Source organism: Lathyrus oleraceus, chromosome 1 (assembly GCF_024323335.1).
Source record: "Lathyrus oleraceus cultivar Zhongwan6 chromosome 1, CAAS_Psat_ZW6_1.0, whole genome shotgun sequence".
NCBI lineage: Eukaryota > Viridiplantae > Streptophyta > Magnoliopsida > Fabales > Fabaceae > Lathyrus > Lathyrus oleraceus.
Window position 1 is genome coordinate 238,485,933 of NC_066579.1, and position 12,826 is coordinate 238,498,758.

At 40.0% G+C, this 12,826-nt stretch overlaps 1 non-coding gene across 1 annotated transcript; it reads left to right on the top strand.

Moving 5' to 3' along the window:
* The first annotated feature begins 6,330 nt into the window (after positions 1–6,330).
* LOC127116364 (small nucleolar RNA R71) lies at positions 6,331–6,437 on the top strand. Its single transcript, XR_007801314.1, has one exon. It is a non-coding gene; the product is annotated as a small nucleolar RNA R71 (small nucleolar RNA).
* The last annotated feature ends 6,389 nt before the right edge of the window (positions 6,438–12,826 follow it).

Here is a 12,826-nt window from a genome sequence, read left to right on the forward strand (position 1 = left end):
TGTGTAAAAACAAATAACAATAAAACTCCAAACAAGAAAATAAAATAAAAGTCAGTAAATCGGTAATACTCTAATAAATTAGCCATTACGGCGACTGCTGGTAGGAGGAGCAAACGAGTAGAAGTGCTGGTAAATGTGATCCAGGTTCTCTGCCACTACATCCATAAAGTCGTGGAATTCCACGCGCAGGGTGCTCAGCTCGCCTCTCAGGTTGGCGACGTCAGTCTGAACAACTTCGATGGCAGCAACATGATCGGTGATAGGTGCAACAGGTATAACTGGGGTGTGTGATTCAGCGTTAGAGAGATAATTGTCATAGTGATCATAGATTTGGGGTGTCTCTGGAGGAGAAGGTGGTGCATCTAGTGGTCCATCCAAATCATAGATCCAGTTATTCCTATCATGTACACTCATCTTAGGGTCTGGCAGGGTAAACAGGTGTACTACTTTGCGGTTAATTAGAAATTCGAACACATCTGGACCTAGGTTCCTAATGATCCTGGTGTTGAAGCAAAAGTCGATATTCATTGGTCATATTCCACCTAAAGGGGTGAGCCTAATAAGTGGTTGTCTCAGTCCGATGGCATTTGCTATCATGGTTATTAAGCCTCCCATTAGGAGTGGTCCATAGTCTTCCTCTTCTATACGGTACAAATTAGCTATCATGAATGTAGCCAATACATTATAAAGAATTTGTCTTTGGATACAAAGGTTATGTTTTGTTCCTTTCCAAATAAGGTGTGGGCTAGGATCTTATGAAAGTAACGAATGGAAGGGTTATGGATGTTCTCTGAATGCATAAGGTCTGGCTCAGGATGGTCGTTTTCTGTGATGCTACCCCAAAAGAGATCTAATTCATGGTCTACAAGTCTGTCTTCCTGGGTAATGGTAAAGGTATCAGGACCATTAGGTCATCCTAGGAGTTCATCCATTTCTCTATGGGTGTAGTGGTAGTCATTATCAAACAACCTAAATGTGATTAGGCCTTTGTTAAATCCCATACCATGGTTTGGCAGGTACACTAGGGAGCTTAGGAATTCTAAAGTCAACCTACTGTAGGAACTAAATTTTCTTTTGATAGCAAAGGTGTCCCAACCTAGTTGGTTAATTAGGAACATAACATTGTCTCTTATACCTAATTTGGTCATGCTGCGTCCATCTGGGTACAAGGTTAGTGTCATTTCTCTCTGAGCTAGAGCCTTAAAACGTCTTCTTTGAGCTCTGCCTCTGAAGACTATATCCATGTAATCTACTTGTTGCATTGTGATAGTCAGTAGCTAGATAAAATCAAGTAGATAACAACATTAAGTTAGTAATGGTCAATAATAAAGAAAGGTACCAATTAACTTTATGAGAAATAAGAAAGAAAGAAGGAATGAAAATTAAGTAGTAGTAATAATTATAAGTTTCGGTAATGAAATTAAATAGTTAAAGACAAAGTGTGGGTTGTCTCCCACCAAGCGCTTTGTTTATTGTTGTAAGCTCGACAAAAACAGGATAGGTGTTATTCTTTTGAATGAGCGCGAAGCTCTGCAAGCTTTAGATTTACAATGAAATCATTGTTATCAATATTGTGGTAATGTTTCAAACGTTGGCCGTTTACTATGAATGGTTCGCTCGTTTTTCCTTTTATCTCTATTGCTCCATTTGGAAAGATATTGGTAATTTCGAAGGGATCAGACCATCTAGAACGAAGTTTTCTGGGAAAGAGTCTGAGGCGGGAGTTAAACAGAAGTACTTTGTTGCCTTCCTTAAACTCTTTCCTTGATATGCAATTGTCGTGCCATTTTTTTGTTCTTTCTTTATAGATTCGGGCATTCTCATACGCATCTAGTCTAAGTTCTTCTAGTTTGTGGATATCTAATATTCTTTTTTCGCCTGCGGCAGTATAATTGAGATTAAGGGTCTTAATGGCCCAATATGCTTTATGTTCTAATTCTACCGGCAGATGACATGATTTCCCATAAACTAGCTTAAAAGGTGTGGTTCCTATTGGGGTCTTATAAGCTGTCCTATATGCTCACAGGGCTTCTGGTTGTTTTGAGGACCAATCTTTCCTAGAGGTGGCAACCTTCTTTTCTAAGATTTGTTTAAGTTCTCGGTTTGAGACTTCTACTTGCCTATTCGTCTGTGGGTGATATGGTGTTGCTACGCGGTGCCGGACTCCATATTTCAGTAATAGATTTTCAAAAATCCTTGAAATAAAATGGGAGCCACCATCACTGATGACAAGTCTCGGCACTCCGAATCTAGGGAAGATTATACGCTTAAAGAGTCTAATTACCACTCGTGTTTCGTTCGTTGGAGAGGTTATGGCCTCAATCCATTTTGATACGTAATCGACCGCGACAAGGATATACTTGTTACCAAAAGAAGATGGGAAAGGTTCCATAAAATCGATTCCCCAAACATCGAAGACTTCTACTTCTAAAATGCCTTTAAGCGGCATTTCGTCGCGTCTAGATATGTTGCCAGTGCATTGACACCGGTCGCAATTTGTGATCGCGATGTGGGCATCTTTTCATAGAGTAGGACAAAAAAGGCCGGCTTGCAAGATCTTAGCGGAAGTCTTCGAGGTGCTTGCATGTCCTCCATAGGGAGCAGAATGACAGTGGGAGATTATGTTTTCTACCTCATCCTCGAGGACACATTGACAGAAAATGCCGTTGGCACCCCTTTTGAAAAGTAGAGGCTCATCCTAATAGTAATGTTTAAGATCGTGGAAGAATATTTTCTTTTGTTGGTAGGTCAAGTCTGGCGAAAGCAGCCTAGCTGCTAAGTAGTTGACGAAGTCAGCGTACCATGGTAGTGTGGTTTTGGTGTAAATTGCTTCCACTACCTCGTTTGTTTTGGTATCCTTATGGGTTAATGCATATTTACCTGTATTGCTTTCCAAGTGGGCTATAAGTCTTTCGTACAGAAAATCATCGTTTATAGGCACTCGTTCAGGTTCAATACTTTCCATTCTTGACAAGTGATCGACCATGACGTTTTCAGTGCCCCTTTTATCCTTGATTTCTAGGTCAAACTCTTGTAATAGTAAGATCCACCTTAGGAGTCTTGGTTTGGCGTCCTTTTTTTTTAATAGGTACCTAATTGCAGCATGACCGGTATAGATAATTATCTTTGCTCCTACCAGGTAGGAACGGAATTTATCCAGAGCGAACACTACAGCTAAAAGTTCCTTTTTTGTGGTGGCATAGTTCATCTGTGCAGGGTCTAGGGTCCTACTTGCATAGTATATTGCATGAAGTTTCTTATTCCTTCTTTGTCCTAAGACTGCGCCTACAGCATAGTCACTAGTGTCACACATGATTTCAAAGGGTAATCTCCAATCGGGCGGTTGCATGATAGGTGCGGTAATAAGAGTTGTTTTCAGTTGTTCAAACGCCGTTAGGCATTTCTCGCCAAAGATAAATTCGGAGTCTCTCATCAATAGGCCAGTCAGTGGTTTGGTGATTTTTGAGAAATCTTTAATGAATCGCCGGTAGAATCTGACGTGTCCTAAGAAGCTTCGTATTTCTCTTACGGTTTTCAGAGGCTAGAGGTTTTCTATAACTTCTATTTAGGCCTTGTCGACTTCAATCCCCTTGTCGGATACTATGTGTCCGAGTATGATTCCTTGTCGGACCATGAAATGGCATTTTTCCCAAATTAGCACGAGGTTCACTTTTACGCATCTTTTTAGTACCATTTCAAGATTCGATAGGCAGCCTTCAAAGTTGTGTCCGCATACAAAGAAATTATCCATGAAGACTTCCATGATGTCATCTATGAAATCAGCGAAAATTGACATCATACATCTTTGGAATGTTGCGGGAGTGTTACATAGTCCGAATGGAATTCGTCGGTAGGCGAATGTACCACAGGGGCATGTGAAGGTTGTTTTCTCTTGGTCGTCGGGATGAATAGGAATTTGGAAAAATCCCAAATAACCGTCTAGGTAGCAGAAGTGAGAATGCTTAGCCAATCTTTCAAGCATTTCATCGATAAACGGTAAAGGAAAATGATCCTTCTGAATGGCTTTGTTTAATTTTCTATAATCAATACACATTCTACTTCCAGTAACCACTCTTTGTGCTATAGATTCTCCTTTTCATTATTCACAACTGTGACGCCTCCCTTCTTTGGTACGACATGTACTGGGCTGACCCATTGACTATCGGATATCGGTTAGATAATACCTATTTCTAATAGTTTTTGCACTTCTTTCTTTACTACATCACTCTGAATGAGATTTATCCTTCTTTGATGTTCTCTAGAGGTCTTACTGTCTTCTGCTAGCATTATGTGATGCATGCATATGGAAGGGCTTATTCCTTTCAGATCTGAGATATTGTAGCCTAAAGCAGTGGGGTATTTTCTCAAAACGTGTAGAAGCTTTTCGGTCTCTATCTGCCCTAAGTCTGCATTTACTATTATATGTCGCTCAAGTTCAGTGTCTAGGAATTCGTACCTTAGATTTTTGGGTAACATCTTAAGTTCTAGGGTTGGTTTCTTTGGGCAAGGCATATGATCGGGCGTTAGTGCTAGGCACTCGCTTAGGCTGTTATCTTGGTATTCCTCACTTAAATTTTCATCTTCAAAAGTAGAAGGCCTTGGAATTTTCAGTATTTCGGAGTATGATGTTTGTTCATTCTCCATCTCTCTTATGCATTCGTCGATGACATCTAGTAGATAACAGGTATCGTCTATAGCTGGTGCCTTTAGGAATTGCGTCAAAATGAATTCAACTTTTTCCTCACAAACTTCAAAGGATAGTTTGCCTTTCTTAACATCTATAATAGCTTCGTCTGTAGCTAGGAATGGTCTTCCTAATATGATAGGAATGTTGGAATCCTCTTTTATATCCATGATTATAAAATCAGTAGGAATATAGAATTGTCCTATGCACACCGGAATGTTTTCTAGCATACCTACGTGAGATTTAACAGAATGATCTACAAGTTGTACGGACATCCTCGTAGGTCTTAGTTCTCCCATTTTTAGCCTTTCGCATATAGACAAGGGCATTAAACTAATATTGGCTCCTAAGTCGCATAGTGCTTTGTCGATGACAATCTTTCCGATTACACAGGGTATGGAGAAACTACCTGGGTCTTTCAGCTTATGAGGTATATTGTTTTATATTATGGCGCTACACGTAGCAGTAAGTGTAACGGTTTCATTATCCTCTATCTTCTTCTTGTTAGATAAGATTTCTTTGAGAAACCTAGCATATTAGGGCATTTGAGTGATCGATTCTGTAAAGGGTATCGTGATATTCAATTGTTTTAGAAGCTCTACGAATTTTTTAAATTGTCCTACACTTTTAGATTTAACAAGTCTTTGAGGATAAGGAATAAGGGGTTTATACGGTGGTGGAGGCACATAAGGTTCTTCTTTCTCTACGGCCTCTTCGTTTTTATCTTCCTCTTGTTCGTCTTCCTTCTCAGTAACCTTACTAGGGTCTTGATGCATGGATGGGTTTTTAGTTCTAGGGTCGGTCCGTCCGTCTAGTTCTGTCCCACTTCGTAGTATAATAGCATTTGCATGACCTTTCGGGTTTGGTTGCGGCTGTCCATAAAATATGCCTGCAGGAGCAGCAGTATGTGCTTGTTTTTGCACCACTTGTGAGATTTGTGTTTCCAACATTTTCTTGTGGGTGGCTAATGCGTCTACCTTGTTTGCTAACTGCTTGATTTGCTCACTAGTGTGTATGTTTTGATTTAGGAAATCCTTATTTGTTTGGGCTTGGGTAGCTATGAAGTTTTCCATCATTATTTCTAAGTTTGATTTCCTATGAGCATTTTGAGTATTTGTGGCAGCTTTATGATATCCTGGTGGTACAGCAGGAGCTTGGTTAGGTGCATACAATGCATTGTTGTTTTCGTACGAAAAGTTAGGATGGTTCTTCCAACCTGGGTTATAGGTGTTTGAGTAAGGGTTTCCTTGAGCATAGTTCACTTGGTATGTAGAGGTTCTTGTCAAGAGTTGACATTCTGGGGCAGTATGCCCTTGAACTCCGCATATCTCGCAATTTGGTGCAACGGCAGCCACGGTGGTTGCTGGTGTTATGTTCAAGTTGTCTATTTTTGAGTAAGAGCATCTACCTTGGCGTTGATATGGTCAAGACTGCTTAATTAGTACATGTCTCCCTTCTTTTGAGGTTTCTCTACATAGGTTCTTTTGCTTCCCCATTGGTAATGATTCTGGGCCATACTTTTGATGAGTTGATAGGCCCCATTGTATGGTTTATCCATCAGTGCGCCACCTGCGGCGACGTCTATTGTCAATCTTGTATTGTACAAGAGACCGTTGTAAAAGGTATGGATGATCAACCATTCTTCTAGACCGTGATGTGGATAAAGCCTCATCATGTCTTTGTATCTCTCCCAAGCTTCAAAAAGTGATTCATTATCCTTTTGTTTAAACTCGTTTATTTGGGCTCTTAGCATAGTCGTCTTACTAGGTGGGAAATATCGGGCTAAGAAGACTTTCTTCAACTCGTTCCACATAGTGACAGAGTTGGATGGTAGAGACTGGAGCCAAGCTCTAGTTCTATCTCTTAATGGAAATAGGAAAAGACGTAGTCTTATAGCTTCTGGGCTGACACCATTCGCTTTCACTGTGTGTGCGAATTACAAAAATATTGACAAATGTAGGTTCGGGTCCTCCGTGGGACTACCTGAAAATTGGTTTTGCTGTACAACTGACAACAGCGAAGGTTTTAGCTCAAAATTATTGGCCTCGATGGCAGGGGCAGCGATGTTGTTATATGGTTCATCCTGCGAAGGGATTGTATAGTACTTAAGAGGACAATTTTGCACTCCTTCGGCCATCTCTGATTGAATAACTGATTCATAAGTAGGATGTTAAGGTTAGGAAGACTTAGCTTGATACGATGTTCTCGTATCAAGTCTCGTATTCGGCGTTCTAATCTAAGATAACACTCAGGTTCATCGAATTGTAGCTTTAATTTCACACCTTGAGAGTGAGTACTTGGCATACACTCGACAAATGTAGAAAGGGAAAAAGAATTGTTTGCCTTAGTCTATATTGGGCAACACTGGAGTTAAGATATCGACTAAACTAGTCCCTAGCAACGGCGCCAAAAACTTGATCGCGACTTAGTAAGTCTATGGGAATCGTGACTGCAAGTGCATAGTCCCATCGCGTAGTTTTAAGGATTATCGAACCCATAAGGACTAATAATCGAACGTATCGTTATCTAATGTTACTATGTAAATCTAAGGCTGATGATCGTTCTAAGATTGGAGGGATGAAGAGAAACAGCTAAAACGTAAATAGAATATTAATAAAGATATATGATATAGGGGATATCAGTATGTAACGCATCAAACTTCGGGGATTCGATAGATAGTTGGTGTAATCTTATTGGTCAAAATATTCTTTAGTAGAAATTATTTATAGAAAGGACTTAGTCTCACACTCTCGTTTTTATTGACTCTGACCATACTCCTAAACCAGAATGCTTGGCTCTCGCAGTCTCATTTTGAATTTAAAAGTATTTTTTGAATATGAATATAGTCTAATTAATCCTAAAGCGCTCTAGTTGTGTTTAGGATTAATGCCTAGTTTTAGCTATCTGGTTAAAATCTCAAACTCTTATTCTTGTTGACCGTAACCTTAGCTTGTTTTGTACTCTCGTACGAAAAACAGTTTGATTAAAACAAGAAACAAAAAACCGTAAAAACAAGTTTTATAAAAACTAACACCAATTTTCTACGAATCCCGTCGTTTCGACGGTCTTTACATACCGATACCTAAGGGTTTAGCCGGACATAGATCTGGTAACAGACATGGTAGTTGGAAAATCAAACATGCAATAAGGCATAAATAAATAAAATAGCAATCAAAATAAAACCTGGATTACGAATTGAGAACTAGAACTGAATCTTGATTCTTCGATTAAAATAATATCGGTAGGCTTTGGCAATGAGTAATCGTTACAATTGAATTCAAATGCGTAAATTATAAATCGCAATAGTCCCTGATGTGGAGAAACTATCACTGTTACAATGTAGGAAAAACTACCTAAGAAACTAAAAGAAAATAATTCTAACTAAAAATAATTCGTAGATTGAAAACTGGAAGAAGAGCGAGAGCTGGCGTGTAGAAACTGCCCTCTTTATATATTTTCCACATCCATGATTTGTAGCTAAAGATGAGTGGATTCGTGGAAAAAAACTTGGAGAAATAATAGGGAAGACCAGGTTGTGGCGGTTCCCATACCCCAATGTCTTTGTCTCCGTGGTGAGCGCCACCAATATAGGGTTGAGCACCACAATCTCCATTCTTTGTGGCGGGCGCCACCATCCTCTTTGGGTCATCTGGAGGGCGCCACACACCCTAGATGATGGGCACCACAAACCCATTAGGCATGGTGGCCCATTCTCTATGTTTTTCTCCATTTTCTTCTTTTTTTCTTTCCTTTTTTCTATTTTCCATTTTGCTTGCTTGTAAACCTTTTAATCGATAAATACCTACAATAAACATAAAATACTGCGTAATAATAAATGTTAATCAAGTCAAAAGCAATGCATATGAACCCGGAAATACGATATGTTTTCGCGCTATTAGCATCCATACCATAAGCGGAGAAACCTTCAATGGCTCTGTCCTTTCATCTAGTAGTCGATAGTTTGCCTATATGTTCCGATCTGAACTAACAACAATCTGATTAGCAGTTTGAGGATGAACTTGATGACTAGGAAATTGAACACCCTGAGAAGTTGCTTGAGAAATAACTGGAGGAGAAGCAAATTGGGGGTACCCTTGAGGATACATCAATCCCAGATTAACCATCTTACTAACTGTCTGACCATATTGATTCTGATATGGAGCATAGGGTGCCCCAGGATACACAAATGGAGGTGCCACAATAAAAGATGCCCCAGGATAAGGAGGAGGTATTTGAATACCTTGATTCAAATTTTGAACAGTAGGTTGAGCAACTCGAGGAGGAAGGAGGAAGTGAAGGGTAGGACCCTTGTACTCATCTTTGTTATCATTAAGAGTCTCAACAATCACCGGTGCAGAAGTCTGAAGAACCTGTTCTGGGTTGATCTCATGGTCGTCAACATTAACCATTTGAGGTGAGTGAGTGGTCATGCCCCAAGGATGGGCAACGACATTCCCATTGGCCGGATGAATAGCAAACGACTGATATGGCACAAAGGCATTCCCATTAGCAGCTTGGGGAGTAAAGTTTGGAGGCAAACCCCAGGGATAGGCAGCAACATGCCTATTAAGACCTAGCTGACAGATAGGTTGGTTCACCACAGGTTGAATCACAATGTCCATAACAGCACCAACATAAGTGGTGACAGCAATGGCATCAGTAACTACAGCAGAAGCCGGATTGGCAGCAGAGGTGGAGGTAGTAGCCTTCTGAGCTTGAAGGTACTCCAATATAATGTTCATGTTACCTTGGAAGGTGTTCATTCTGCCTTGGAATTGAGCCAAGGTTTCCCTATAGGTAGCATTCTCTTGTTCCAGATCTTCCATAATTCTCGACTTGTTAGCTCTTGTGAAGTACTGGTGTCGAAGAGTCGTCGTCTTTCTAGTTGGAGAAGGGATAAGGTGAGATTTTTCGGGTTGATAGTCATGAGATGCAAATGCATGAATGCACGTGTTAGGGATGAAATGCAAATAATTATGCAACACCCATAAATTCAAAGCATTGTGGCATAATAATTCAGGGTCAAAACTCCGACATATATACAACAATGCAATAATGATATGCAATAGAGTATGTTAACAACATAAACATATTCGGATAATCTGCGTATCCTGCCCGATGCAGGATCAAAGGTTCAACGTCTATGAGAATAAGGTATGTAAAGGATATGGTTTCCTGCAGAAAAATCCCATATCCCCCTCACAGGTATGGACTATGCTCCAAGGTGGTCCCTAGAAGGCCTCCCAGAGTCATCGACTCGAAATGGAAATACCCTGCCGTAGTGAATACTCACAGGACAAAAGTACTTCCAAGTGAATCTAGTCTGGGTGTGGTTCTCGTGAAAACCCAGCGCGCCACGCAGGTGTACACGACTATCCACGAGTCTATCCTATGTGTATAATATGCTCAATTATATAGCTTCACTCATATAGTGTCAACCCCAACCCAACAGAGAGTATAACAGATAATATCCATAATAAACAATATCTAAAGCAATAAAGAAATGCGATAAATAAAGCGAGTAAAGAATAAAGGTAACCACCTAAACTAATGGAGAAGCGATCAAAACTAGGCTCGACTCCTTTTAGCAACTAGGAAATGCTCCCAGAAGAAAATTCCCCAGCAGAGTCGCCAGCTGGAGCTAGTGGAAATATACCTGAACGTATCGCACGCTCGTACATACAACAAAGTCGCCATTGAACTTTATTTATTCCGGAAGGAAAGGGAAAACATCAATAAAACCCTAGGGAAAGAGATATGTTGGGTAAGGAAGTCGATTATGCAAGGGGAAGGTATTAGCACCCCTAACATCCATGGTAAAGTGTTCGGTGAGGATTGGGGCCCTCATGCCTACGTATCCTTATAGTGCAATAACGAATTCAGAGCTCCGTAGTTCAAAAAACTAGTGGTGATAGATGAAAAGAATTGTGATAAAAGTATGGTATGAACCAAATAATAATGTTGTTTGAACTCCAAAAAGGGGTGAAATACGAATCCAAGAGTAAATTGGCATGAACCAACAAGTGAGGGACTACAACACTATATTGGAACAACCAAAAAAGGAAGGGTCACTTGAATGTGGCTGCAAAGTAAGTAAGGAGATGTTCGTCTAAGCAAAGAGAGGACTAACAAGAGAAACCAATCGGCTCTTGATTCGCAAAGAGATGAAAGATGGAGCTCAAAGGTATATTGTATTTGGATCAAAGGATAGGGTATATTACATGAAGTGAAGGAAGGTAGTATATGAATGTAAGTCGTGATTAATGTTCCATGGAGATGAATGGAAGGAATTCCCTAAGGCATGAATAATAAATAAGTATGCTCGCAGAGGACTCGAACCCTCGTGCCTACGTATTCTCATCGTGCAATGAGAAATCAGAGCAATCGTAGTTCAACCCACTAAGGCTGAAAAAAGAGAGATTTGATAGGATTGCCCGGAGGCGGATTGCTTAACAAGCTGGAACATGGTACTAACCGATGATGGTAATCAACCACAAGGACAAGTGAGACATGATTGGCCTATACACGAGAGGATTTACAAGCGAGAGAGTCATCTAAGCACGAGAGGTCTTATAAGATGAACAAGGATTAAGAAATGATTGGCCTACACACGAGACAATGTACAAGGCGTGAGAGTCATCTAGGCACGAGAGTTCTTATAAGACAAACAAGGATTAAGAAATGATTGGCCCACACATGAAAGGATTTACAAGGCGAGAGAGTCGTCTAAGCACGAGAGATCTTATAAGACGAACAAGAATTAAGAAATGATTGGCCTACACACAAGAGGATTTATAAGGAGAGAGAGTCGTCTAAGCACGAGAGGTCTTATAAGACGAATAAGGATTAAGAAATGATTTGACTACACAGGAGAGGATTTACAAGGCGAGAGAGTCGTCTAAGCACGAGAAGTCTTACAAGACGAATAAGGATTAAGAAATGATTGGCCTACACACGAGAGAATTTATAAGGCAAGAGCTTCTTCTAAGCACGAGAGGTCTTATAAGACGAACAATGATTAAAGGGTTTGCCAAAGCACAAGAGGACTGGCAAGGTGAACAATGATTGAGTTGATTGATTAGGATTCAAAGACTTGATTACAAAGGGACTAATCCAAGGGATGTCTAAATTTCAATGGGAGTATGATTGATGATCCACTGAGGAAGAAATGATTAATGTGCAATGGTGCTTCACTATTGAAGTGTTGAACGATTGAGGTTTGCTTGAAGGAGAAGACTTGCCAATCGAGTGATTCGAATTGCACTAAAGTCTATGAACAAAGGCGAACACCTTGCGCAACTGGATCATTCATCCCGTACCCAATAATATTCTAGACAAGGATAAGAATTATCCACTCTCATCATTCTTTATTTCTTAAGGCTCATAGCGTGAAACTCGAATACAAATTAACAAGTTGCTGATAGGAAGTCCTTTATGTTGATCCTATTAATGTTGTGTCATTTGGTGTAGAAGGAGACTCAACAATCATGTAATTCAAATTATGCTAAAGTCTATGAATAGAGGTGAATACGATGAGTCACGGGCCAAAGGTTCTGCACCTAAAGATATCCAGAATGAGTGTAGGAAAGCTCCAATCTCATCCCTTCTCTATTGCTTAAGGCTCGTGCCACACACTTTGAATTATGATTGATGAGTTGTTGGTGTAGTCCTTGCTTGTTGCATTGCTTTATGAAGGGAGAGATTTGCCAATCGTATGATATGAATTGTGCTAAAGTCTATGAATAGAGGTGAATACGATGATCACTAGGTCATTCATCCCATACCCAAAGATTTTTCAGAATGGGGGTAGGAATTCTCCAGTCCTATTCCTTCTCTATTACTTAAGCCTCATGCCACACCATTCTAACTTTGACTTGACAAGCTCTTGAAAATTCCACCTTTGATGTGCTTGTATTATCCACTACTTAGTACGATTGAGGGTGCCTTGATCGAGAATCTGACTTGAGGCTTCGAGCTCCACAACTTACAGAAAAAGTCTTATTAAGTGACCAAGGGTCTTTTGGTCACTCAATTAGACTGTGGGATTATACAAGTTCAAAGGATTTAATTGATCATAATTACTTTTGATCAATTTGAATCATGGGTTTGATTTGATTGGAAAAATAGGTTTGAACCTAATTT